Below are 6,000 nucleotides of genomic sequence, written 5' to 3'. Positions count from 1 at the left end.
AATTTTTATGCCCCCAGCATCTACTTTGATTGACTGATGAAACAGAATGTGAAGAGATTGTTATGAAAACAATTTTTATGCCCCCAGCATCTACTGATGCGGGAGGCATATAGTGATCGTCCGTCCGTCCGTTTGTCCGTCCATCCATACGAGGTTAACCAAATGGGATCGTTTCGTCTAGCATCAATACCCCTTACTAGAATGACTTGATACTATTGCAGATGTAACCTGTGACCATTCCTCATCTTCAAACATCACCTGACCTCAGTTTGACCTTGACCTCATTTTGGACTTAGGTTGCTTTATATGGGCCATCTCTTGGTTAACCAAATGGGACCGTTTCGTTTAGCATCAATACCGCTTACAAGAATGAATTGATACTAATACAGATGTAACCTGTGACCATTCCTCATCTTCAAACATCACCTGACCTCAGTTTGACCTTGACCTCATTTTGGACTTAGGTTGCTTTATATGGGCCATCTCTTGGTTAACCAAATGGGACCGTTTTGTCTAGCATTAATACCACTTACAAGAATGAATTGATACTAATACAGATGTAACCTGTGACCATTCCTCATCTTCAAACATCACCTGACCTCAGTTTGACCTTGACCTCGTTTTGGACTTAGGTTGCTTTGTATCGACAAGGATGCCGCCGGGGGCATCAAGCGTTTATTGAGCGCAGCTCCTTGTTTGCTTTTGTAGATAGTAACATATTATTTAACTAGCATTACTAGTGTCAGTTGTAAATACGATTCAGTTTTACACAGTTGGGACTCTCAGCTGATAAAAGGTCAAATTTCAGTACATGTTCTCAAAATCCTAAAGATCAATTTACTTACTTATCTGCAAGACAATATGTAGATATTGTGCTGAGCTCTGTCATTGCTAATTAGTGCTAAGAAAAAGGTTAGGTATGAGCGATGCATTGGCAGGTTAATATCAAAGAAAATACTGACATCTGAGGTTATTTTAAGCTAATGGACCTTTGTGTGGGACTAGTTATTTTTTGTTTGCTATATCAGCCTCTTTTGGCCATAACAGACAATTGCTTTATTGTAATAACCTGAGAATTCTGAAACTGCATACAGAAAAAACGAAATATAACGGAAAATGCCAGTTCATACGGGTCCACTACCTTAATGCCAGTAATAGCTGGCTTATTTTGGGGTGGGGTGGTTTAGAGTTTTAGCTAATATTCAGTGATCAGAAAATCGCCATTTTTACTGTCTCTTATATATAATTCTAGTTAGCATTGCAATAGGGAGTTATAATCACTGTGTTAAAAGTTTAACATCCACCTAATGGTGTTATAACGACCATTCGAAATCACTGCAGTCCTGAAATGTTTCTTAGTTTACGTTATTTTAGGTGCTTGGAATGTCAGAATGCATGTTTAGTTTGCTTAGGGAAAGGAACATACAAACTGTTTTTATTTTTAGCTCGACTATTCGAAGAATAAGTAGAGCTATCCTACTCATGTCTGTGTCGACGTCGGCGTCACACCTTGGTTAAGTTTTTTCGTACCAGTCCACATTTTGACAAAGTCTTTTGAGATAAAGCTTTGAAACTTTCAACACTTGTTTACCACCACCATGGCCAGTTATAGGCAAGAGCACATAACTCCATCAAGGATTTTGGCTGAATTATGGCCCCTTTTGACTTAGAAATCATGGTTAAGTTTTTCGTACCAGTTCATATTTTGACAAAGTCTTTTAAGATAAAGCTTTGAAACTTTCAACACTTGTTTACTATCACCATGGCCAGTTATAGGCAAGAGTACATAACTCCATCAAGGATTTTGGCTGAATTATGGCCCCTTTCGACTTAGAAATCTTGGTTAAGTTTTTTCATACCAGTTCGTATTTTGACAAATTCTTTTGAGATAAAGCTTTGAAACTTTCAACACTTGTTTACCATCACCATGTCCAGTTACAGACAAGAGCACATAACTCCATCAAGGATTTTGGCTGAATTATGGCCCTTTTTGACTTAGAAATCTGGGTTAATATTTCGTACCAGTTCATATTTTGACAAAGTCTTTTGAGATAAAGCTTTGAAACTTTCAACACCTGTTTACCATCACCATATCCAGTTATAGGCAAGAGTACATAACTCCATCAAGGATTTTGGCTGAATTATGGCCCTTTTTGACTTAGAAATCTTGGTTAACTTTTCCGTACCAGTTCATATTTTTTGTAAAGTGTTTGACATATGGCTTTGAAAGTTTTATCGCTTGTTTAGTATAATAGTCTCTATCTGTAGGAAAGAGTACATACCTCTGTCATCTATTTTGGCTGAATTATGGCCCTTTTTGGACTTTGAAATTGGTTCTGTTTTCATACAAGTCCACGTTTTGTCAAAACTATTTGACATATGGCTTTTAAACTTTGAACACTTGTTTATCATTATGATTTCCATCTGTAGGCAAGAGTACATAACTATTTTGACTGAATTATGGCCCTTTTTGGACTTTGAAATTGGTTCATACATTGCCATTTAGTGCAAGACTTATCGAAATCAAAGTAATGCAGGAACATTGTTTGTCTAATCTATTTATTTCTTTTGTCTGAATATCTGTGGAAATATTTTGACACCATTCTTCAATCAATTCTTCGAATAGTCGAGCGTGCTGTCATCAGACAGCTCTTGTATATATATTCAGATTGTGTTTGGATCTATAATGAAAATATTTTAATCTAAAAACATTGGCTTGAAAACAAGGCATGTCTGTTTCTAGATGGAGTATTGATGGCAGATAAATATGTTGTCAAATATTCTTGTTTTCTTAATGTTTTCTTCTTGTCAATGTGTAAAATTAGATGACAAGCTCAAAGTTGATAAAACATGATTGTATTATTACTGAAACATTTATTGCAAATTGGACACACAATAGAAAGATACTTAAAATATTTTTAGAGGAAGAATCTCATAAAAACTCCTAATGTACTTTAGCAAATGCTTTGGAAAAGAACATTTGAAATTTGTAAGAGAAATGATATATTTTATATGATTGTTTTCTGGCTTAAATATTTTCACAAAGCTTTGTCCTGAGTTAGTGGTCAGTGGTCAAGCAAGTATTGAAAATGATGGCGTAATATGGCCATTTGGTCAAAAAATGAAATATGTTATCATTTTTTTCTACTTTTAAGATTTTCACAAAGCTTTGTCCAGAGTTAGTAATTGTCGATCAAGCAAGTGATGGAAATAGTGAAGATAGGCCTGTTACTTTTGATACAAAATTAAGGAATTTATATATATTCTTCAATTAAATATTCCCTGGAAATCTTATGTCAAAGCTTTTAGTCTCTATTATATAACATGATTAGCCATTTTTATACGCCCGTTTGAAAAACGGGACGTATTATGGGAACGCCCCTGGCGGGCGGGCGGGCGGCGTCCACAGACCTTGTCCGGAGCATATCTTCTACATGCATGAAGGGATTTTGATGAAACTTGGCACAGTTGTTCACCATCATGAGACGGAGTGTCATGCGCAAGAACCAGGTCCCTAGGTCTAAGGTCAAGGTCACACTTAGAGGTCAAAGGTCAAATTCTAGAATGACTTTGTCCGGACCATATCTTCTTCATGCATAGAGGGATTTTGATGAAAGTTGGCACAATTGTTCATCATCATGAGAAGGAGTGTCATGCACAAGAACCAGATCCCTAGGTCTAAGGTCAAGGTCACACTTAGAGGTCAAAGGATACAAGAATGAAAACTTTGTCCGGAGCATTTCTTCTTCATGCATAGAGGGATTTTGATATAACTTGGCACAAATGTTCACCACCATGAGGCGGAGTGTCATGCGCAAGAACCAGGTCTCTAGGTCTAAGGTCAAGGTCACACTTAGAGGTCAAATGATACAAGAATGAAAACCTTGTCCGGAGCATTTCTTCTTCATGCATAGAGGGATTTTGATATAACTTGGCACAAATGTTCACCACCACGAGACGTAGTGTCATGCGCAAGAACCAGGTCCCTAGGTCTAAGGTCAAGGTCACACTTAGAGGCCAAAGGTCAGATACAAGAATGACTTTGTCCGAAGCATTTCTTCTTCATGCATGGAGAGATTTTGATGTAACTTGACACAATTATACACCATCATGAGACGAAGTGTCATGCGCAGTTCCCTTCTTTCGAATTACTTCCCTTTGTTGTTACTATAAATAGCTTATATTGTAACTTTTTCATTACTAGTCGTAGGGAAAAATCGAGACCACTTTTCTGTAGTACAACATGCATGCTACATCCAATTTTGAGGTGTATTTTGACCAGTCTCTACCTGGTAAAGATTTTTGTGAGGACTTACAATTTTTTTTTTGATTTTTTTTTTTTTTTTTTTTTTTTTTAAGATTAACTTCCCTTAGTTGTTACTATAAATAACTTATATTGTAACTTTTTTATAATTGACCGTAGGGAAAAACCAAGACCACTTTTCTGTGGTACAACATAGATGTTACTTTCCAATTTTAGGTGTATTTTAAGGTATCTCTACCTGGTAAGGAGTTTTTTTGTGGACTTAGAAAAACAAAACACTTAGTTATTACTAAACAACCACAAAATTAAAATTCCATTTGCAAATACAGGTGCTAGAGTAAAGAAATTTGCTGTGACGGGCGTATATTGTGACATTCTTGCACTCTTGTTTTTATGATGAAAAGGTTTAAGAAAATGTTCAGAATTCAAAGAATTTTAAAGAAATAAGCTGGAATTTAGTGTTAAATTCTATACTTATATTTGAACTATTGAAGGGAATTGCATAGCTAGTTTGTGTGGCTTGAATATTATTGACTATCTATATATATCTAGTCAGTTTTATAGAAAGTGTTGGTTTTAGGGTTTTGATATATTCTGCATGTGTTCTTGTTTTTAAACAGATTTATACAATCAAGATTGTATTCTCCTTTGTTGTGAATTTTCCCAGCAAACTTGAAGTTTTGCTGGTATTTCTTGATTAACTATATACCTTGATACTAGGATTTTGTCCTTGTAAGTTCTGTCTTGCTTGAATGACGACAGATAGAGCCTGGCTAATGATGTATCATCAGCATTAAATGCATTATGATCAAATATTGGTATATAAAATGTGTACTTGTAACCTTTACATGTTTTGTGTCATTTATGGTGAAATAAATTGTTTTTCAGTGTTAAACCAACAGGTTTTTTTTTGCCATGATTCATTGTAATAATAGATAAATTATTGATCATCATTCAAGGATGATGACAGATTTTTTTTAAGGTAAAGTTATTTTTCTTAAGGTGTTGGATTTATTTGCTGTCTCATTTAAGCTAATCTAAGCTTATATCTCTATATCTCATTGAGTATATACTTTATACTACAATTCCCTTAACAGCCCCTTTTATTGTCTCAAATTGGAAAATTATTTGGTGTATATACATGTATATATATACTTAATATAAAGACAGCCAACAAGCTTAGCTCGGTAGGGAGAGCGCATATCTGCGGATCGCGGGGTCATGAGTTTGCTGCCCAGGTGAGGCATATGTTTTCTGTGACCATTAGATAAAAGACATTTACCCTCTGCCTCTGATTCATGGGGGGAAGTTGGCAGTTATTTACAGAGAACAGGTTTGTATTGGTACAGAACCCAGAAACACTAATAAGGTTAACTGCCAGCTGCTATATAACTAATAATACTGTTGAAAAATGTTGTTAAACCCAAAACAAACAAACAGAAATAAAAAATTCAAGAAGGGCATATAGGAACATTCAATTACCCAGCACTCTGATGAATATGGGCCCAGTGGTTCATGTTGGGTCAGACTTATTGTTGAGGAGTTCAAGAACATTGCCAGTCATTTCCATTTTATTTAAAAGCTGCTTAAAGGTTTCATTACTTGTGTATAAAAGAGTCTACCCAAAAACAATGTTCTTAAAGTTTATAAATTTAGTCCTCTCAGGCAACTTCAGTTCCAGCTGTGACAAACAAGTGAAAATAAGTGATCTGATTTTCATACAGAAGGGTGGTACA

This window comes from Mercenaria mercenaria, chromosome 3 (assembly GCF_021730395.1).
Source record: "Mercenaria mercenaria strain notata chromosome 3, MADL_Memer_1, whole genome shotgun sequence".
NCBI classification, from domain to species: domain Eukaryota; kingdom Metazoa; phylum Mollusca; class Bivalvia; order Venerida; family Veneridae; genus Mercenaria; species Mercenaria mercenaria.
This window is presented reverse-complemented; position numbering follows the sequence as displayed.